Source organism: Pongo abelii, chromosome 2 (assembly GCF_028885655.2).
Source record: "Pongo abelii isolate AG06213 chromosome 2, NHGRI_mPonAbe1-v2.0_pri, whole genome shotgun sequence".
Taxonomy (NCBI): domain Eukaryota; kingdom Metazoa; phylum Chordata; class Mammalia; order Primates; family Hominidae; genus Pongo; species Pongo abelii.
In genome coordinates, this window is record NC_085928.1 from 154,987,715 (window position 1) to 155,011,955 (window position 24,241).

A 24,241-nucleotide genomic window follows, 5' to 3' on the forward strand; every position below is an offset into this window, starting at 1 on the left:
ACTAAATGAAATTGAAAGGAAAAAATACAAAAGATGAATGAAACTTGGGAGGCTGAGGCAGGAGAATTGCTTGAACCCAGGAGGTAGAGGTTGCAGTGAGCCGAGATCACACCACTGCACTGCACTCCAGTCTGGGAGACAGAGCGAGACTCTGTTTCAAATTAAATAAATAAATATAAAGATGAATGAAACAAAAAGTTTTTTTAACATTAAACAACATTGGCAAAGTTTTAACAAGACTAACAAGGAAAGAGAGAAGATGAAAATAAATAAAATTAGAAATGAAAAAGGAGATATTCCAACTTATACTGTAGAAATTCAAAGGCTCATTAGTGGCTGCCATGAGCAACTATATGCCAATAAATTGTAAAGTCTAATAAATCCAATAAATTGGCATATAGTTGATTACATTAGCCACTAACGAGCCACAAAAGTAAAGAAGAAATGGACAAATTCCTAGACACATATAACTTTCTAAGATTGAACCATGAAGAAATCCAAAACCTGAACAGATAAATAGTAAGTAACGAAGCTTTAATAAATTTTTTCAGTAAAGAAGAGACTGGGACCTGATGGCTTCACTGCTGAATTCTACCAAACATTGAAGGAAGAACTAATATCCATCCTACTTAAAGTATTCCAAAAAAGAGAGGAGGAGGGAAGACTTCCAAACTCATTCCACAGGCCAGTATTTTCCTGATATCAAAACCTGACAGTCACATCAAAAAAAGAATCCTACAGATCAATATCTCTGATGAATATTGAAAAAATCCTCGACAAATTACTAGCAAACTGAATTTAACAACACATGAAAAAGATCATTTCTCATGACCATGTGGGACTTATCCCAGGATTTCAAGGATGATTTAACATACACAAATCAATCAATATGATACATTATATCAACAGAATGAAGGACAAAACCCATATGATTTCATTTGATGCCGAAAAAGCATATGATAAAATTCAGCGTCTCTTCATAATAAAAACCCTCTAAAAACTGGGTATAAAAAAGAACATACCTCAACACAATACTTTTTATATTAGATTCACTGCATTTTATTACAGCTTCCACAAGGTTCTAGTTATTCACAACTTCAGGGTATAGTTACAGGACAAAGATTAGTGAAAATAACTCTAGAGTCTCGGTGCTCAAGTTGGTCCAAATGCCTTAACAGATAGTCATTACCTATCTCTTCTACTGCTTATTCTGGTTTTCTCTTCCACTTAGCTAACTTCTCTGCCAATTCTGATTGCTTGTCTGTTGAATTGGAACAAACCCTCCTTCCTAAAGGGTTCAAAGTCCAAGTTAAAATGCCGTTATCAAGTTACAAGAGCTGTTATTGTCCATCTTGTTCATATCAACACAATGAAGGATAAAAACTATATGATCATTTCAACTGAAACTGCAAAAGCATTTAATAAAATTTGACATCCCTTCATAATAAAAACCTCAAAAAATTGGGTATAGAAAGAAAATATCTCAACATAATAAAAGCCATACATGACATACCCAAAGATAGTATTGTACTAAATAGGGAAAAACTGAAAGCCTTTCCTCTAAGATCTGGAACATGACAAGGATATCTATTGTCACCACTGTTATTCAACATCTTAATTATGTCTTAGCTAGAGCAATTAGACAAAAGAAAGATGCAAAAGGAATGCAAATTGGAAAGAAATCAAATTATCCTTGTTTGCTGATGATATGATCTTAAAAAACGTAAAGACTCCATAAGAAAATCAAATTATCCTTGTTTGCTGATGATATGATCTTAAAAAACCTAAAGACTCCATAAGAAAATTATTAGAACTGACACAAAAATAGTAAAGTTGCAGGACCAAATTAACATACAAAAATCAGTAGCATTTTTATATGCCAACAGTAAACAATGTGAAAAAGAAATTAAAAAACAATTCCATTTACAATAGCCATAAATAAAATTAAATATCTAGGAATTAACCAAAGAAGTAAAAGTTCTCTATAATGAAAATTTTTAAGCACTGATGAAAGAAACTGAAGAGGACACCAAAGAATGGAAAGATATTCCTTGTTCATAGATTGGAAAAATTAATATGGTTAAAATGTCCATCCTACCACAAAATAGTTTAGAGATTCAATCTCTATTCAAAATACCTATGACATTCTTCACAGAAATACAAATACAATCCTAAAATTTATATGGAAATGCAAAAGACCCAGGATAGTCAAAGTTATCCTAAGCAAAAAGAACAAAACTAGAGGAATCATGTGACCTGGCTTTAAATTATGCTACAGAGCTATAGTAACCAAAACTGTCATAAAAACAGACATATAGACCAATGAAACAGGAATGAATCGTTTTTTGGCTTTTATTTTACCTACTAACAAAAACCCTGGCACAAAGTGCAGATGAGAATGGAGTTTTCTGGAAAGAATGGCAAAAGAACTACAATAAATGTCTATACTTCATTTCTGCAAACAGCTAACAAGTTGACTTCATCAAGGGGTCAGGTTTTTCAGCACACTCTCGGTCCAGAAGCCAATAACTACATAGGAAAAGACTATATAACTTAAAATCCAAAAAACAAGATCAATTCCCAAAAATAATGAACTAATTTAATTATAACTTTTTAATGTGTTATTAGCTCTTAAATTAACATAGTTAAAATTGATTTCCAACATCAATGGACACCTTAAAACTCAGAAAAAATGACATCCCTGAAAAGGTCTAAATATGTATATAAAGCTAAACACTTTTTATAAAGCCTAGAGAAAAACATTCATGGATACATATAGATTGGCTTTCCCAATAAACTTATTCAAACAGTGGTTTAATGTTATACTAAAGGCAAAAATCCCTGTCAAAGGGCCTGGCCATGTTTGATAAAAATCCTTGGTTTTGATTTTTTAACATTTTCACAAAAGGAAAGCTTCCACTTGTCTAAAAATTCATACTGTTAACCATTACTAACTCATCCACATACTAAAATGTGCTTTTGGATATTAATGCTGTATGTACTGATAGCCCAGACTTAATTGAGGAAATGACAAATCTAGTCTAAATAAGTGGATATTTACAGAAATATCATGAATACTGCTTCTGACAACTAATCACCAAAGACAAATAAGAAAACTATGGCCATCACCAAAACCCTGGATGGAACCAAGGGTATCAACCTTGAATGGAACTTTTATAAAGACTGGACTGATCAGAGCCACGGTAATATGGCTGTTCTCTTTTGAGATGCAGACTTTCTATTGTCTACTACAATAATGGTGAGTTACAATTCTTAAATTATCTGTAAGATGCGTTTAAAGTTTGAATATTCTAGGTATGGATTATAAAGTCTATTTGTTGCATTGTGTGAGAATGTTCAATTTTGCCATAAAAATAAGAAAATAAATAAAAAAATAAAACTTTAAAGAGGTATTACATACGTGTAAAAAATAAACTGGTAAATGTGTAAAAAATAAACTGGTAAATTAACTGATTGGGCAGAACCATTAAACATGTAAGCACAGATAAGTTAGTAAACTATAAGACATGTTAGGCATACACGATGTAAATTAGTACACAGTAAGAGATGTTAGGTATTGATTAAAGTAAATGGGTAATTGAGACATGATTAAACCAAGATAAATTAAGTAGATAATATCTTTGCTGAACAAAGTTATAGAAGAGATGAAATGACCAAAAAGCCCCTAATATTCATATACTTACTATAGATCTGCCACTCAAAATTTATAAGATGATAAATTATCACATGGCAACAGCCATTATGATCCCACGAGTATTCTAAGAAATGCAAATAAAATTTACGGCCGCTCACAAGGCTATGGGCGAACTACAGCTATTGGCAAGGCATGCTGCTCCCCATGTTGTCTAATATAACAAAACATTTTGGTTCCAGGCACCTTCTGTTTTCTGAGCACCCTTGTTCAAACCTCTATGCTGATCCACAAAACCACAACTTCACCAGGAAAGGCCAAAGTAGCAAGAGTGAGGCAAAATCTAAAAATATTGGGCATTGTCTATTTCAGAAATTATGGCATTCTTCTATCATTGCACCCTTTCCTAATTATGTGTATCTGCTTCTATTTTCTCCTGCTTATCATTATATGTTTTAAATTGATTTAATAAATCATATCATTCTTTTCCAGGACTCTTCTACACCATTGCCTCGTATGTAGTTTGATGTTCATTCAAATAATTAATGATTGAATAAATTAATTAATATGTTTCTTTTATATTTTAACATGGCAATAAAATTTTAAAACCTTTACTTCTCAAGACTTGTTGAGTCTCATAAGAAATTAATACAACTATATTGCTGTAAGGAGTAAAATATAGCATAGCCCACTCTAGAAAATAGCTTGACAACAGATAGAAGTTTTAAAAGTGTCCATATCATTCGCATTATGTATTTAATATCTGGTACTCAATTTTAGGGAAAGTATTTGAACTAAAGGAACAACATTAAAGTGGTTATCTATGAAATGTAGAAATTTCAGCAATTTTTTCTGTAAAATTTTTATTATACAATATTCAAGATGTAAAATTATGTATTTGGCCTCCTCATTTCAGCACATCATAAGATTCCAAGCACAAATATCTTCATTCCTTGAGCCCTTTTTTTCTATTTTTGGTTACACACTGCATGGCCTTGGCCAATATTTTACAGTAATTATAGGAGAATTATACAAATTTTTACATCAAATTGAATGAATTCTTTCCTGAAATAGAGTGACTTTGCAATTTTCCTGAACCAGAAGGATAATGACCATTAAAATTAAAAATCATGCTCTGGTCTTATTGATTAAAGTTAGCCTAAATAAATTGTAAATACATTTAACAACTAGAGCATATGTCTTCAACTTGCTTATCCCAAAAAGATTGATTTTACACATTTATTATAATGCTGATGGTTTTAAATACTGGAAATCTGAGTTGATTACATTGTGGCATAGTTGTATTACCACTTACACAACTTTATACATTTTAAATTCTATTTTTATAATTGATTATGTATCTCAGAACATTTAAATCATTTTGCAAGAAAAGCAAATATTTCTCTTTTGTTAAAACTGTCACTTATTTTTCAAAAGTTTCATTCTGACTACCTGTTGCTGTAGAACAAACTTTCCATAACACAAGGGAATAAAACAATCATTTCATTATGCTTACCTACCGTGCGAGTCAGGGATATGGGGCAAAAGGTGAATGTTTCTTCGCTACTTCACGAAATGACTCATTTGTGTGCTTAGAAAAACAGCAGGCCAGAACAGCAGTTACTGGAGGTACCGTTTCCAAAATGGTTTCTTTACCTATATGCCTGACCCTTGGTTTAGAATAAAGAATGAGTTTGAGATAAAGACTTCAGGTGAGACCCTCAACAGAAGAATTTCTATGTGGCCTCTCTACATGGCAGCATTAGGATAGTCAGACTTCTCACATGGTGTCTCAGCACTCCAAGAGTGGGTGTTCCAATGAACAAGACAGTAGCTGCATGGCCTTTTATTACTTAGACTCCCAAGTCACATTGTGTGGCTATGTGGCTCAGAATACCATAGACATTTAACCTATACAGCCACCTCAAACTCCATGTTTAGGTAAAACCACAAATATATTGGCATACCTTCCAACTTTGCCTAGGATATCTGACAGTAAAGAAACACATACTATGAACCATTACTATGTGTTAACATTCTATTATATATGGAATAGAAAAGAGAGTAAGACAGATATACTCTCTGCGTCAATGAATGGATACATTCTGTGTGTGTGTGTGTGTGTGTGTGTCTGTGTGTATGTGTGTGTGTGTGTGCACCATGGTCTATGGAGGGAAAGAAGATGATAGAAGACTAGTGTAAATGAAATTTGGAGAGCAAGGGTACAAATGTAAAAATATTTAGAAGAGAGATCATGATTGGTATATTAGTCAACTTGGGCTGCCATAAAGAACTACCATAGACAGAGTAGCTTAAACAACGGAAATTTATTTTCTTGCAGTTTTGGAGGCTAGAAGTCCAAGATTAAGGTTCTGGCCCATTTGTTTTCTGGTGAAGGCTTTCTTTCTGGCTTGCAGGTGGCCACTGTCTCACAATATCCATACATGGCCATTCCTTGGTGCATGCATATAGGAAGAGAGAGAAAGAGTAATTTCTCTGGTGTTGCTTTTTGTAAGGTCACTAGTGCAATTGGATCAGGATCCCATCCTTAATGGCCTCATTAAACCTTAATTATGTTCATAGAGGCCCCATCTTCACATATAGCCACACTGGGAGTTAGGGTTTTAAAATATAGACTAAAGGAGAAGAGAAAACAGCAACAAAAATCCATAATGGTAGGATAAACATTTGTGTGTTATTGGCTCTTGAAAAGTTCCTATCCATGCGTTGATTTCAATTACCTTTCAAGAGCCAGTAGCTGTTGACAGATAGGCTCAGGACTACATGATGAGTTTCTTTAACACATATTAGTTAGCTAGATGTAGAAGCTTCTAAAAACTGTAACAGACAAACAACAACAACAAAAAAGTTTCTAAAAAGTGTAACAAACAAAAAAACTAGACATACAAGTAGTAAAAATAAAGACTCTCCTATTAGGAATCAAGAACTAGAAGGTACTGTCATAACTATTCTAATATATTGTAAAATCTGCTCTGAGCAAGAGCTGTTAAAAATTTTTTTAAATATTTTGAAAGTTCAATTTGTGCTATTCAGAATTAGCTTCATGACAGTGCCTAGCATTTAAGTAATAACTCACCTATAAATAATTTTGTTCTCAGAGTGAATCATCTACCTATTCATACACTACTTGAAATTTGAGATTAAAATATTTTTCTTAATATACATATGAGCAAGCTATAATGGTATACATAATCATATCTATATAACTCACAATCATTAGAAGTTTGTAATATTTATGTGTTGGAAATATATTAAATGGCAGTCTTCTGTTTAATAGTAAAATTTAATCCTGTGTTTTACCCATGACACAAATCTTCTTCTGATTCATATTATGCAGTATTAGCAGAGTGTTCTACAGTATAAATAAATATAAAAATCTCCTTGCAACAAACTTAACAGACAAAAGTCACTAGGGAAAGCTGTTATGTGATTCATATATGCGTATTTGTCACTTGCTAGAACAAATGATTCATGCCTCTACTTTGTCTTTATTTAAATTGTTTAAGAATATTAAACTTATAAGACAAACTGTTTGAATGCTATTTACCACTCTGATAAAATCGAAAGTTGTGAAGTTTATATTATGTTTGAAATTCAGCACTTACCAAATAGCTATTGATATTTATTTGATTCACATTTACTGTATGGTAAATCAAGTAAGAGGAAGCATAACTGTCTAAATATGAGAGTAACATAGATATTTAACTTAAAAATATTTTTGTACTGTCTTTTATCTATTTCCTTAATTTTTATTTGATTTTAAAGAGTTTCCCAAGTACACTTGACACTGTATTTTTCATAACACTGGATTCTATAAAAGTTTTGTATTATTTTAAGTAAATTTGTCATAATTTTCCATATTATTTAATAGTTTTTGTATTTTTCCTCTCTACAGACATTCAAAATGTCATTATATGTAGTAGTATTGGATAGAAAATAATCTTTTCATTCCACAATCTTTCATTCTCTAACTTCTAACAGACAGGGTAGGCTTACCGTTCTAAAATCCTATGTATCTTATCTATTAATCCTTGTCCATGGGCAATATTACAAGTGCCTGACCTTGGTGCATTACATAAGAGGATACAACAGAAAAAAGTATATGTATGTTTATACACACACACACACACACACACACACACACATATGTATATTCATTGCCCTAATAAGCTAATATGTAGAAACTATAGACCAGCAGATCCTATCTACCATTTTATTATAAACTATTACCTAGAATAATGCTAGAAAATTGAGTCAGTTGCAAATATATTTGAAGGGAAATTTAATTAGTTCTATTATTTTTAAATTTTTCAAATACATATCCCCAACATTGAGTCAAGGAACTAGAACTACATGAGGGATTATTGATAAAGAAAAAGCACAGTTGGATCATGAAGTGTGATGAACTCATGATGATGAGATGCAAGTTATGAACAATATACCAAGTACAGACTTGAATTCACAATTGTGTGTAACAACACTAATTATTAAAATGAGGGAAACTTCCAGGTTAACAAAATTGACACTTTAAATTGTTCCATGAAACGATATAGATCAACATAGAAAGCATATAAAATCACCCGAAGACCACACCAATATTACATCTCAGAGAACGTATACTATATACTTTAATATTTTTTTCTTTTTTTTTTTTTTTTTGAGATGGAGTCTCGTTCTGTCGCCCAGGATGGAGTGCAGTCGTGCGATCTCAGCTCACTGCAAACTCCGCCTCCCTGATTTCATTCCATTCACCTGCCTCAGCCTCCAAGTAGCTGGGACTACAGGCGCCCACCACCACACCTTGCTAATTTTTTGTATTTTTAGTAAAGATGGGGTTTCATCCTGTTAGCCAGGATGGTCTCAATATTCTGACCTCATGACCCGCCCTCCTCGGCCTCCCAAAGTGCTGGGATTACAGGCATGAGCCACCGCGCCCGCCCGGTCTCTATACTTTAATTTACAGGAATGTGAGGAAGTAAATCACCGACACCACAGAGATGGTACAGACAACACATCATAGCAAAAAAAATAAAGCAAGGACTCTGCAAAGAGAGAAGAGTGTCATTAGGTTCTCATAGTGGAGACGTGCTGATAATAAATTCACTCCCAGAAAAAAAGTCCCCATCCTGATTATTTCCCTAATTAGCACTGGAAGGTCAAATTAAAGGGAAAAAATGTATACACAAACACACACACACACACACACACACACATCCTACCAAATCATACCTTTAACTGAGTTTACCTCCTAGGCATGCCCAAGTTCCTGGCATTTCCCTCAATGTTGAGCTCTAGAAATCTACACTTATAGTCTTCCTTCTTCACGTCTGCACAGAGATCACCTCCCTGTGTGTGTGTGTGTGTGTGTGTGTGTGTGTGTGTGTGTGTGTGTAGTAAATAACTATATCTGTCTACATATAAAACTATAGATAAATGTATAATATATTAAGTAAATGTATTATAATTACTTTTTACCTATCAGTCAAAGTTCTCAGACTCAACTTTGCAGATTCCTCTCCAAAAGTAACAAATAATATATACTTAATTCTGCATATTCACTATGAAAAATTAGAAACAAGCCAAATGTTCACTTTATGCTGTTTATAAATCTTTAGTGGATTCATATTAAGACTACTTAATATATATTATAAATTTTTTCAAAGATACACAAAATAAGGTTATATACTATCCATTTATTTATTTTCTATTTACTTTTATTTATTATGATGATTTTTTTAAAGATAGGCTATTGCTCTGTTGCACAGGCTAGAAGGCAGTGGCACAATCATAGCTCACTGCAGCCTTGAACTCCTGAGCTCAAGTGATCTCCCAGGTTCAGCCTCCCAGAGTAGCTAGGATTACAGCACATGCCACTGTGCCTGACATCATTCATTATTTTTAATATTAGTAATAATATCATTTTATAATTTTAAATTCTTTTGGACATTTTATAGGGTAAAATTCAAGTTTTTTTAATAAAGAATAAGAAAATATCTGAAAATATCTTAATCATCTATTTAGAAAAATTATCAGTTCACAACTTTTATTGAAAAAATATATGTGGGCAACAATTATCAACAGATGGTAAGAATCATTGAAAGAGGACAAAAGAATCACAGACCACACTGATTCAACCTGATTCCAAGGTCTGTGTTTTTCATGTCTGTACAACCTTTCTTCTCAATATGAATGCTGGAATTTTAAATATGTTACTGAAATGCCAGATTTCCTAATTTAACTGATATATTTTTAATTTATATTTGGAAACCAGGGAGTTTATCTTAATTTGCTTTTTTCTTCTCTACTTGGCATCTACACACTGCATAAAAAAAAATCAACACAGAGGCTTTATATAAGAGTTTCTTGAACAGTTCCAGGTAGCTGAGGCAAATTGTAATTCGTGTAAATAGTAGCATAAATAGGGTTTCATTATAAACAAGGTTTGGGTTTTCAGCCAGCATATAACGCAAAATTGAATATGGCAAAAATTTCCCTTGAACAACACCTTCAAGAAGCCAAGAAACTGTGTACTTTCTCTCAGTAAGGGCAGACTAGTCAGTTTTCCTCCAGTGTTAAAATGGGTTTCTCTTGCTTTGTGAAACAAAAGATAAGTGTCATGTTTACAATTTTGGGGCTGATGTATGATATAAGAGTCAATCTTCAAACACTAGAAACGCAGGATACTACTATGCTCATAGCGTGAGTGTCAAATGCACACTGATAATCGGGGAATTATGGATTCATCACTGTTTGACACAGAGAGACTCTCTCATTTTCCTCCACTATTCTCATGTGTTCTGTTAAATTAACATTATTTCAATTCACTCTAGAGATGCGTGTCCTCATATTACCACAAAAAATAATGTCACTAAAATCATACCTTTAACTGAGTTTACCTCGTAGGCATGCCTAAGTTTCTGGCATTTCCCTCAATGTTAAGCTCTACATATCTAGACTTATAGTCTTCCTTCTTCACATCTGCACAGAGATCACCTCCATTTTATTAGGAACATTTTTTCAGTGGACAGGTTGGCTTTGTTTTGGGGTCCATCCATTCCTCATTTACACAACCAGTGTACAAGAAGAGTGCAGGGTTATGGGTGTGAGGAGAGAATGATGAATTTAGTGCTACAGCTAGAAAATAAAGTTCCTGTTCACATAAATGAGTGAAATGCTCACCTTTCCTTTATTAAACACAGCTGAGCCACTGTGCATGACGGCGAGCAGAGCATGGGCTCAGTATTGGCTCCCAATCATTCTCATGATGAAGAGGTTTTTAATGTGCCCAAACCGAATAAAATTTAAAGGCAGCCAGGGATGAATTCTGATAAATATCCCAGGGTGGTTTCAGGCACATGAATACTCAATATCTTTCTGGCAGTGTAAGGATTCAATATGTCTTTCCTTAATTCCTGGCCATCCTGGCAGTAATGCTGAATGTTTCTTTCCAAAACACATATATCCCCACATACTTCACTAGAACAGAAAAGACAATATTTCCCAAACTAGATCCATGTTAGGAAATATAAGTGTTTTCAAAATATAAAATTAAACCTCCTGAGTCACTCCTACTCACAATGGGGATAATGTTTTCCATTATATGATATGATGAGAGGTGCCCTGTTCTTCTTTGATTTAGTCTTCTGCTTTCAACAGACTGAGTGGGTCAGTGGGTATGACCATTGATTAAGGATTGGGGTGAACTTTGTTACCTTTCAGTGTAGTGGTATTCAAATTCCAGCCTATACCACCAGCATTAGAATCACCTACAATCTTGTTAGAAATACAAATTTTCTGGCCCCATTCCAGACCTACAGAATCAGAAACCCTGGGAATGAAGCTTAGCAATCTGTTACTTAATAAGCTCTCCAGGTGATTCTGATGTAGACTGAAGCCTGAAAACTAAAGCTATGGCAACTCTTGGCAAATATGGGGCACATAATTAATTTCAATTCTTTATATGGGTTAAGGAATAATAGAAGTTTTATTCCCAATGTTATACTGATTTACTCATTGTTCACCTTAAATAAGAATAACATGCTGGAATGAATGAAATTTAATAAATGTTTTATTTTTTAATGTTCACATCTTTCTTTTTTCTAACATTTCAAACAATATTGCTTCATTTTCACTTGTTATAATTAGAAAGTTACATTCTTATAATTTTGTTTTAAGCTTCATCAAGTTCATGTCATTCAAATTATATTAAAAGTGGCTGTTTCTTCTAGATTTGTGAGGAAAACTGAAGCAATGAGAAGTGTTTCATTTTCAGCCCTGCCACAGAAGTGGCTGGAGCTTGCTAAAGTTAAATCATCCTCTATCTTTCAATTTCCCTTTCTATACAATTGAGTAATAACACCTGAAACGTACAGAAAACCATGCTATCATGTTTAGTTAAGTAAACTGGGTAAAAAACAGAAATGGTAGTCTAACAGCTGAGAATTGCTAGAGAAAATGCTATGTAATTAAGTAATATTTCAGAGCTACCATTTCTCTTCTAAAAGAGGATTCTAAAAGAATCTTTTACTTCATTGCTTTTGTTAAGGAATCTTTTCTTTCAACTCTCAGTGATTCTTTTTAAGTGACGTTTACGTTAACTACTGAAATTCTACTTTATTCTAATCGGTGTGTAACCTATTCTGATACTATTTTAAACTCCAATATCTCTAACTAATCTTAGTTTATTACAATCATTTGAAAGGAAGTGATGTGTGTACACTTCATCTGGATAAGTTATACATAACAGAAAATGAAGAAAGAGGTATATAGATATACAGATATTTATGTAGATAAAATTTGTATTCCACGTGCTTCTGAAGATAATTTGAGAAAACTGAAAACATAAGTATGGTTAAAGAAAAATGTAAAATTCAGTACAAAATAAATGAGAAATAGTTATCATTTTGATAATAGGAAAGAACAAGTTACTTTCCTGATACTCTTTTCAGTAATAGAAAAAATATGGCACATTTTTTCAACTGAACTATTCCATCATCTTACGCCTCTTTGACAGGGTGCCGACTTTTGTGCCACTGTGGTCAAGAAATAACATAAGGGAAAAAAAAGAAAAGAATTTGTTCAAATTTTCATGTACTTTAATACACTTCTTTAAAATACCAATACTATTGTAATTGCATTAATAATACATGAATACATATTTATTCGTAAAAATAATTTTCTGTTGATGATTACAAATTTTAATTGTAGCCACATTCCCCTAATTCTCCGCTCTCTTCTGACTACTTACTTTTTATTATTGAAGAGAAGGAGGTCCTTTTATGCCGTCTAGAATCTAGAAGCCTGGAGGGGGGATGTTTATTTCTTATTTCATAAAATAATAATAGAACCAACATAAATAGCTCAGAGCTTTAAGCTCTTAGCTTAAGTCAGTGTCAGAGGACCAGAGAGCTCATTTGGTGGCCTTAACATAACCCTTTCTATCTTGTAAACACAGCGTCAACTTCACTGAAAATCAGACCCAAATTTTAATTGTGGGGGTTACATAATGACATTATGTTAACTTCATTGCCTTGTTTAAGGTCATTGTGAAATTTAGGATGGAAGTTGTGGGATTTGGAATAGGAACATATGAGTGGACCCAGACAAAACTGAAAATCTGAAATCCTTCACATGTAGAAGCAGATACAATAACCTTCTCACTTTTCACTAATTCCCATCCAAGACTTGCTTAAGGCAAAACTTAAACATTGTTTTCTTTATCTTATCTTTCCCTCTTCCCCATATCCAGTCAAATACCAAGTTCTCTTCTATTCTTTAAGCATTTAAAACTTATTTTTATTTCTTTTGTCATTAATTTGCACATAAGCTAGTATTAGACACTCCCCTAAAAATGGTAGCTGCTTCCTGTATTTATTATCTGTTACCTCAGTATTCTATTCATGCCTTTTCAGTCTTCCAGTATCTGTTTAAAATTTGGGGTATTAAATTATCTTTGTGAAGATAACTGTTGTGGCTTGTGCATTCAGGGCCCAGTGCAGTGTCTGATCTCAGAGATATCAAATGCTTGGGAGGCATTTACAGGGCAATGAATAATTTCCTGCATAGTCAACTTTTTTTTTTTTTTTTTTTTTTTTTTTTTGAGATGGAGCCTCACACTGTTGCCTAGGCTGGAGTGCAAAGGTGCAATCTTGGGTCACTGCAACCTCTGCCTCCTGGACTCAAGCCATTCTCCTGCCTTGCCTCCCAAGTAGCTGGGATTACAGGCACACACCACCATGCCCAGGTAATTTTTATACGTTTAGTAGAGATGGGGTTTCACTATGTTGCCCAGGCTGGTCTTGAACTCCTGACCCCAGGTGATCCACCTTCCTTAGGCTCCCAAAGTGCTAGGATTACAGGCGTGAGCCATCATGCCAGGCCCATAGTCAACTTTTTAATTTGCAAAAGAAATTTACAGTTTTAAGTTTTATTACATAAATAATTATTATACATAGATATTAAGAAAATCATATAAGTAGAGTGTTCTGTAAAGGAAGGTTGAGGTACACATAGCCTAGAGAAACTTCCACATATAAGAGTTGAGTTTTAGAGAAAAAACTACAAGAAACTGGGGGAACATGACTACATAACTAATTTGCTTTCCTTCTGTATTAACTGTTGCATTTTAAATTTCCATATTTGTTCAAATACTGATTTTATATGGATGTTATTAGCATAGTGAAGCTTACATAAATACCATATGTATATTTAATAAATCATATGTTTAAGTTATAAGGTTTAAAGATAAACAGACTTTCTGTTAGAAATGAGCTCATTTTCATTTCAGAAATGAAAAAACTAAAACTGCGAATTTATGTAAAATAATCCCTCAAAGACATACACCTCCTAAGTGAACAAGACTGAGCGTCTAGTCTAGTACTTAGATAACTATTTTTAGTTTAAGCTCACTTTCTCCTGTACCATTTCCTGTGAATCTAAAATAATCTAAGTCTGTGATGAAAGGAAAAAGAGCTCTCAAAGATACATACATTTCCTGACATAATTTTTTTGACAAACTATATAATTTTGATGTACCTCACTTTAGATGCTTAAATCAGCTTCATTATTCTATACTTTCTTTTCTCCACCAGCTAATTGAACTACTTGCTGCAAAAACACATTAGATTCACAAGTTCAGTATTTCTACACATCTCCCAATATAGCAGAGTGGTTAAGGATGAGAGCTTTGTGGTAGATCTACTTATGTTGTCAAAAGCTAGCTTATCAGTCACTCGTTGCATAACCTTGGGAAAATTTCTCAGCATTCTTTCCCCTCTGTTTTTTCATCAGTATTAAGAATGATAATGGTTCCTCACTATTCAAATTAAACAGACTACCTGGAAAAACCTTAAATATACCACAGAGTGAGCACTCAGTAAACTATTATTAATATTACTAGTAATCGTCTGTTACTAGAGGAATTTGTAAAACTGTAGTAACAAGTGAAAATGCAATGCAGTGTAGAATCCATTACATTTTAGTTTCTCACAGCTTTCAGGAACAACTGAATACATGAGATACGTGTTTATATTCACATATATTTCATACAGTGATTAATGACTTTTTATTAAAATAGCACTGCCACTTATTGTAAATATTATTATTTCCATTTTAAAGATGAGAAACCTGAGATTTACATTGGTCCCGTAGGTAGTCCTTGGCCCAACAGACAGTGTGTGGTGAAATTGAAAATATGTAAACTATTTAAATTTTAGTTTTATCTGCATGTCAAGAATTCCTCCAAATATGTCTATTTGTCTATTTATATACCTAGCTATGATATAATTAGAATTCAGAATAACATAGAGCCTTCAATATATAATGCAGCTTGTTTTTACTTTCTAAAATGGGCAATTAAGTTTTGCTCATAATTTATATCAAGCTTATCATACTTATAATAATGAGCCTATTCATTTTATGGCCCCAAATGAAGTATTCTTTTTTCACCAAGTATTTTTAAAACATTTTTATGGTAGTGCAAAAATCATTGAGAAAACAGGTCATACTAACTGGATAACTGCCGTTTAAATTAAAGGGCCAATAAAATAGTTGAATATATTTTTCTTCTGAAAATCAGACAGATGATCAGTTAATCATAGTGCTACATAAATTGAATATGAGACAGCAAAATTAATTATCAGTGTGTATTTGTATGTTAACCAGAAACTAAGTTTAACATAAAAAATTATTTAGATTTCTATTTTTAGTAAAAAAAAAATTTGTTATATGAATAGAATGTTTTCTTAGTGCTCCAATTAGCAGTCATTTTATATTATCTCTTCTTCAATCTTTTACTGTGTGATTCATTTTTTCTTCATTTGATTGTGTGATTTTCTGATATTTGGAAAGGCTTATGTGTTTATTCTGAAATGTATCTTTATAATTATTATTTTATAACTTTGTATTTTAGATAGTGTTCTTGAGATACATACTATGAATGATAATATAAAGAGTTTTATTAATCTTCCTTCTCCCTTTCACCCCATTACTTACATTTCAATAGTGTTATTTTTTTAGTGTGCACCTTAACAGAATCCTTTAAATTAAATCTCTTAAACAACTATGAGCTTATTCCACTTTTGCCTCTTCTCCTCCTCCTTTAATTTACTTTTTCTTTTTTTTTTTTTTTTTTTTGAGATGGAGTCTCACTCTGTCACCCAGGTTGGAATGCAGTGGTGCGATCTCAGCTCACTGCAACCTCCACCTCCTGGATTCAAGTGATTCTCCTGCCTCAGCCTCCCGAGTAGGTGGGATTACAGGCGCCTGCCACCATGCCTGGATAATTTTTTTATTTTTATTTTTAGTAGAGATGAGGTTTCACCATGTTGGCCAGGCTGGTCTTGAACTCTTGACCTCAAGTGATCTGCCCACCTGGGTCTCCCAAAGTCCTGGGATTACAGGTGTGAGCCACTATGCCTGGTCTAATTTACATTTTTATTGTTGCATTTACACTAACCCTGCATTCTAAAACAAATGTTCTAAAAATCTGAAGTTAAATAAATTTACTTCAATTGTACCTGCTCTGATATAAATCTGTTTCAGACTTCTCTTCCTTGAGTGTCTGCTGGGTTTGCTTCTACTATCTTGCACTGAATTTTGACATAGAACAGTTAATGTCAACCCGGTTGTCCTCCTTTTAAGAGGGACTTCCTTTTAAAAAAAAAAAATTGTTGAGTACAAAAAATAGAAAGAATGAATAAGACCTGGTATTTGGCTACAGTAAAAAATAATTAATTGAATATTTTTAAAAACCTAAGTGAATAAATTGGATTGCTTGTAACACAAAGAATAAACACTTGAGGTGATGGATACACCCATTTACCCTGATATGATTCTTTCGCATTGCATGCCTGTATCAAAATATCTCAGTTAACCCATAAATATATATACCTAGTTTGTAACCACAAAAAATGTACAAAATTAAAAAGTTGCCCCTAAAATTATTCTATTTTTCATGTTTGAAATGTAATGTTATTAATGTTGTATTATTCTTAACTATTGAAGTATAATTTTTCTGGAACAGGTCTGTGACTGAAATATGTAGTATAATTTTTTTTTCAGAATATTTTGTTTGAATTGTGCCTTAAAATACGCTGTTATGTCCTTTGTCTTAGTTTTCCTCTCTGGGTACACCAAATAATTATTTGCATGGATAAGAATACTCAGTATCATTAAAATGGTCACACTATCCAAAGCAGTTTGTAGATTCAATGTTATTCAAATTAAACTATTATTGACATTCTTCACAAAACAAGAAAGAAATGTTTTAAAATCCACGTGAAACCAAAAAGGAATCTGAATAGCTAAGGCAATCCTAAGCAAAAAGAACAAAGCCGGAGGCATCACACTATTGAACTTCAGACTATACTACAGGGCTACAGTAACAAAAACAGCATGGTTATTTGTACAAGAATAGACACATAGACCATGGAACAGAATAGAGAACCCAGAAATAAGGCCATACACTTACAACTACCTGATCTTCAACAAACCTGACAAAAACAAGCAATGGGGAAAGGATTCCCTTTTTAATAAATGGTGAGGGGATAACTGGCTACCCATACGCAGAAAACTAAAGTGATCCCTTCTTTATACCATATACAAAAATTAACTCAAGATGGATTAAAGACTTAAATATAAAACCTAAAACTATGAAAACCCTGGAAGACTATTTAGGCAGTACCACTCTGGACATAGGCACGAGCAAAGATTTTATGGCAAAGATGCCAAAACCAATAGAAACAAAAGCAAAAACTGACAAATGAGGTCTACCTAAACTAAAGAGCTTCTGTACAGCAAAAGAAACTATCAATAGGGTAAACAGACAACCTACAGAGTGAGAAAATATTTTTGCAATCTATGCATCTGACAAAGGTCTAATATCCAGCATCTATAAGAAACTTAAACAAATTTACAAGAAAACAAACCATTAACAAGTGAGCAAAGGACATTAGCAGATCCTTCTCTAAAGAAGACATACATTTGCCCAACAAGCACATAAGAAAATACTCAACATAACTGATTATTAGAGAAATGCAAATCAAAACCACAATGAGACACCATCTCACAACAGTCAGAATGGCTGTGATTAAAAAGTCAAAAAATAACAGATGCTGGTGAGGTTGTGGAGAAAAAGGAATGTTTATACACTGTTGGTGGGAGTGTAAATTAATTCAAGCATGGTGGAAGACAGTGTGGTGATTCCTCAAAGATCCAGAACCAGAAATGTCACTTGACCCAGGAATCCTATTACTGGGTCAAAATAATATACATTGTTCTATTATAAAGACACATGCATGCATATGTTCATTGCAGCACTATTCACAATAGCAAAGACATAGAATCAACCCAAATGCTAATCAATGATAGATTAGATAAAGAAAATGTGGTACATATACACCAGGGAATACTATACAGCCATAAAAAATATCATTTCCTTGGCAGAGACATAGATGAAGCTGGAGGCCATTATCCTTAGCAAACTAATGCAGAAAAGCAAATACCACAGGCTCTCATTTATAAGTTGAGAGCTAAATGATGAGAACCCATGAACACATAGAGGGGAACAACACACAAATGGGAACTATTAGAGGGTGGAGGTTGAAAGGAGGAAGAGAATCAGAAAAAATAACTATTTGGTACTAGGCTTAATGCCTAGGTGATAAAATAATCTACAACAAACCCCCATGACACACATTTACTTATGTAACAAATCCACAGTTTGCACATGTACTTGTGAACTTAAAAGTTAAAAAAGTAAAATAAAGAGAAATAATTTTAAAAAGTTATTATTTGATGGATATTTTTTGTAGTCTATGCCTGTCATTTTATCCCTAATATCTTTTATCTCTTTATTTATGTTTTTGTGTGCTATAGCTTTTTTCACTGATTTTTCTTCATTGGTTTCCTCCTAATTTAGCCTTTCTGTTTCCTGAAAGGCCTTTTTTTCCCCTTCATTCTGTCAGTTCTTGTTTTAGTTCTTCTGTCATCTGGCTATCACTCTCATTGTGTGGTCCTCTCTTTGTTAATTTCACTCTAATTTTTTCATGTTTACTTTTTGCTTTGTTTAATGTAAGGTCCACTTACGTTTATTTCTGGTTATTGTTCATTTTTTTGGAAGGAATCCACTATAATTTCTTATTTATATAGCTTAGTGCATAATGGAAGGCATGCTGAGACATTGAACAATTATTAGAAGCTTTCCAGAAACCTTTTGGTAAGTTTTTATTATTTTTCCCTGGTGAACATTTCCTTTAGCATTGAAGTCTTTGGGTTCACCTAGCTCTCTACTCTTCCCTCATTACTGCAACATTAGTTAAGTGTTAAGAGGCATGGTCTAGGTAATAGAAAAGCTTCTCCCTTAGAACCACTTCCTCCACGATTTTGAGTTATATAATTGGCTTCCTTGGAATAGTTTTGGTGTCTCCTTTTTAAATTATTACTATAAATAGCAACTGTTGTAATTAAATGATCATTTTGACATGCTTTTAGGGGTATGATACTCTTAAAAATTTAAATTTACTTTTCACTTTACACATAGTAACTCATATAATGTTTAAAATTATTTGTGAGATAGGTTCTCTAACTATACCTTATTAACATACAAAAAAACTGAAGCAGAGGGCAGTTACCTTATTTGAATATTTAATAATTGGTAGAATTGAAATGTAAAGTCAGACACGCTGGTTCTGACATATTTGATTTACTTAACTATACTAGTTTGCCTCTTGTCTCCCTTGTCTCAGTCTAGTCTTATAGATTTTATAATGTAAGTGAAAGCAAATCTGTAAAATAAGGATAGAAAACCATGATGCTGACTGATAACAATAAAGACAACACTCATAACTTTCTCTAATAGTGCTTTTTCTGCAACTGTGGAGAAAAATGGAAAATATATCGGTGAATATTCAGGGAATTAGAATAAATATCTGGGTATTTGAGGAATTTTGGTATCAAATGCTACTTTCCAGAATTGAACAAGTATTCCACAGCCCTAAAGAGCCCCCAAACACTCTAAAGGACTTCATAAAAGAATAGAAGAAAAGAATCCTTTTTGACAGCCAAAATTTACTAGAATACAATCTAATATAGCCTTTCAAAATCCCCTTATACAACCATACCTCCCTCAAGATAGATAAAAGCAAATAAAACATAAAATATGTAGTCCAAAAATAAAATAAATTTAATAAAAACCAATATGTTTTTCATGCTATCAAAAGGAAAACAATAGGAAGGTACATGCACATTATATGGAAAAGCAATTGTTACCCACATTAAATGTAGATAAATTAAAGGAGTCACAAAACACTTACACAAAATATTACATGTCAAAAGAGAAGAGCATAGTAAAAAAAAAAAGGGAGTTCAAGACACATTTTTATGTGAGATGTAGGAAATATTTTGCAAGTATTTCGAGCTATGAGAAAATAAAAAATTTTACATAAATTCAATACAACGAAGCCAAAATTGGTTGAAGAAAGCAAAAAAAAAAGAGAAATGAAATGAAAAACATGATGGAGTGAAACAAAATGAAGACGTAAATATATTTTAGCTATGAACAACAATGAATGAATAGACATAGCTGTTGACAATTTTTTAACAAAAAAGCTACAAATAATTGCAGAAGAATGAACAAATGGATTAAAAATTAGTGAGATGAAAACAGGATGCATTTCAGGAAAACTGATGTGCATGAAGTATAATATCTAATAAATATTAAAGCAAATATATTCAAATACCCTTGAAGCAAAATATTGCAGAAATGAAGTAAATAGTCATAAAAGTATAAATCATGTTGTAGGTAAAATTAAAATTTAGTCATTTGCTTATCAATTTATCAATTCAATAAATAATTATGCAGTTCCTTCTCCATGACACTGGGATACACTGCAGAAGAAAGATATGGATTCTGGTCTGATCAAGCTTACATTTCAATCTGGTTCATCACTGAAAACTAATCAGAGAAGTAACTGAAATAACTATATATTTTGTTAAATGGAAAGTAAGAAAATATAAGCTGCTTGGATAATAAAATTACAGAAAGCCTTTAAAGAGAGTTAAAAGTTAAAATAATTATTAAACTATGAGAAAGAGCCAACTATGGGAAAAGCAAATGTGTCTGGAAAATACACAACGGGTGTAAAGCTCCTTAAGCAGAAAAAGAGTGGCTTTTTGAAGGTCCATATACTAGTGTTGCATAGGAGAAAGCTTGTCCAAAAGAGGTTGGAATGATTGAGTGGGTAAATCCTTAAGGTTCTTTATATATGGTTTTCAATTTGCTACGGAAAATCATCAAATGTTTTAAGAAGCAAGTGGCATGATCCTTTTATGTTTTAAGGTGGTAACTTTTTTTATTGTGTGTTGATTGAAACAGAAGAGTCTAGAGTAGAATTGAGAACAGTTAGGTTACATTGGCGTAGTTCATATGACAATGTCACTTCACTTTGCTGATGTTAAAATTCATTAAGAGAAGTTATACTTCTGTTATATTTTTGACACCAAATAGTCAAGAAAGCTGAAGGATGTGATGTATGTAATGAGAGAAAAGGAGGTCCTGAAAGTGATGGGTTTGTGGCTTGAGTCGTGTCTTGCACTGAGGAAATTCCTGTTTACTTTAATGAGGAAACATGCAGTGGAAGACAATTTTGAGGTGAGGAGTCTCAGAGTTTAGTTTGGAAATTTAAGATAGGGAGTTAACTATAGATACTCAAAAGATACCACAGAGACAGCTGCCTATGTCAGTCTGTTCGAATTCAAGGTTTAGGATAAAGATATAAGTTTTGAATCATTAGCCTAAAATGATACTGAAACCCATGTGTTAACAAGAGAAAGAATGTCAAGAGAGAAAAGGAGGAGAGCTTGATTTTTTTTTTTTATTATACTTTAAGTTTTAGGGTACATGTGCACAATGTGCAGGTTTGTTACATATGTATACATGTGCCATGTTGGTGTGCTGCACCCATTAACTCATCATTTACATTAGGTATATCTCCTAATGCTATCCCTCCCCCCTTCCCCCCACCCCACAACAGGCCCCGGTGTGTGATGTTCCCCTTCCTGTGTCCCTGTGTTCTCGTCGTTCAGTTTCCACCTACGAGTGAGAACATGCGGTGTTTGGTTTTTTGTCCTTGCAATAGTTTGCTGAGAATGATGGTTTCCAGCTTCATCCATGTCCCTACAAAGGACATGAACTCATCCTTTTTATAGCTGCATAGTATTCCATGGTGTATATGTGCCACATTTTCTTTTTTTTTTTTTTTTTTTTGTGGGGTGGGGGGAGGGGGGAGGGATAGCATTGGGAGATATACCTAATGCTAGATGACAAATTGGTGGGTGCAGCGCACCAGCATGGCACATGTATACATATGTAACTTACCTGCACATTGCGCACATGTACCATAAAACCTAAAGTATAATAATGATAATAATAATAATAATAATAAAAGAAAAAAAAAAGAGAGCTTGATTTAAAGGAGAAGACAGCAAGAGAGAAGGATAAAAAACCAGACAGTTAGATAACAGAAAAACCTTGAGAAAGTATAAATTCAAAAGCCAGGAGAAAAGATTACCTCGAAGGAAAGAAAATAGCTATAGCTGGCTAAATGCAGAGGGATTTACTCAGATAAAGTCAAAGGAGTTTTTTTGAAACATTTACTAAGAAATACTATAGTGAGATAATCACAAAAATAAAGACATTACCCAAATGTTATAATATTGTGGGTAAGGGAGCATGGTAGAAAATGTATATGACTTAATTTACTCATCTTTTAAAGGTTGATAACAGCAAAGGCTATAAATGCTAAATCTAGATTTGAAAGTTTGCTGAAAGTTATGACATCAATTCCTAACACATCTAAATACAACGATGTATGTAACAAAATTGGGAGTGGAGACATCAAGAAGTATAAAATGGATCAAATGGTAGTTCTACTTTTAGTTCTTTGAGGAATCACCATACTATTTTCCACAGTGGTTGCACTAGTTTACATTCCCACCAGCAGTGTAAAAGTGTCCGTTTGCACCACATCCACCCCAACATCTGTTTGTTTTTGTTTTGATATTTTTATTATAACCATTGCAATGCCACTACTGGATATCTAGCAAGGAAAAGAAGTCATTATATGAAAAAGAGACTTGTACACGTATGTTTATAGCAGCACAATTCCCAATTGCAAAAATATGGAACCAGCCTAAATGCCCATCAACCAACGAGTGGATAAAGAAAATGTGGCATATATTAATTCATCCCATGGAATACTACTCAGCCATAAAAAGGAATGAAATAATGGCATTCACAGCAACCTGGATGGTGTTGGAGACCATTTTGTAAGTGAAGTAACTCAGGAATGAAAAAAAACAAACATTGTATGTTCTCACTTATAAGCAGGAGCTAAGCTACGAGGATGCAAAGGCAGAAGAACGATATAATGGACTTTGGGGATTTGTAGGGAAGGGTGGGAGTGGGATGAGAGATATTACAAAAAAAGGATATTACAAGAAAGAAATATGATACCAATCTTATTAATAAAGCTTCAAAAATCTTCAACCAAATACTAGTAAATGGAATTTAGCAATATTTATAAAAAAGTAAAAAACACAATTTTTTTTCTAGAAATGCAAAAGTTGTTTAACTCACAGCATTAGCAGAAAGGGTTTAAAAATCAGATCATCATCTTGATATATGGATCAAGTATTTTAACTCTCATAACTCTTCATGTCATGATAAAACCAATAGCAAATTAGAAATGAGAGACAATTTCTTTACTCTGACAAAAAGTACCTATAAAAGTCCTTCATCAAACATTATGCATGGATAATTACTGAAAGGTCCCCCCTTAGAACATGGATGACCCAAGCATGCCAATATCACACAATAATATATAATATTATAATGGAAGTGCTAGTCACAAAAATAAGGGAAGAAAAGGAGAGAATTTTTTAAATATAGAAGGGATAAAGAAATAAAAACAAAGAAAAACATTATCACTATTCACAGATTATATGATCTTACACATCTGGGTAGGGGCATAGAGTAGATATCTGGAACATTTGTGTTATACTTTCTTGTGT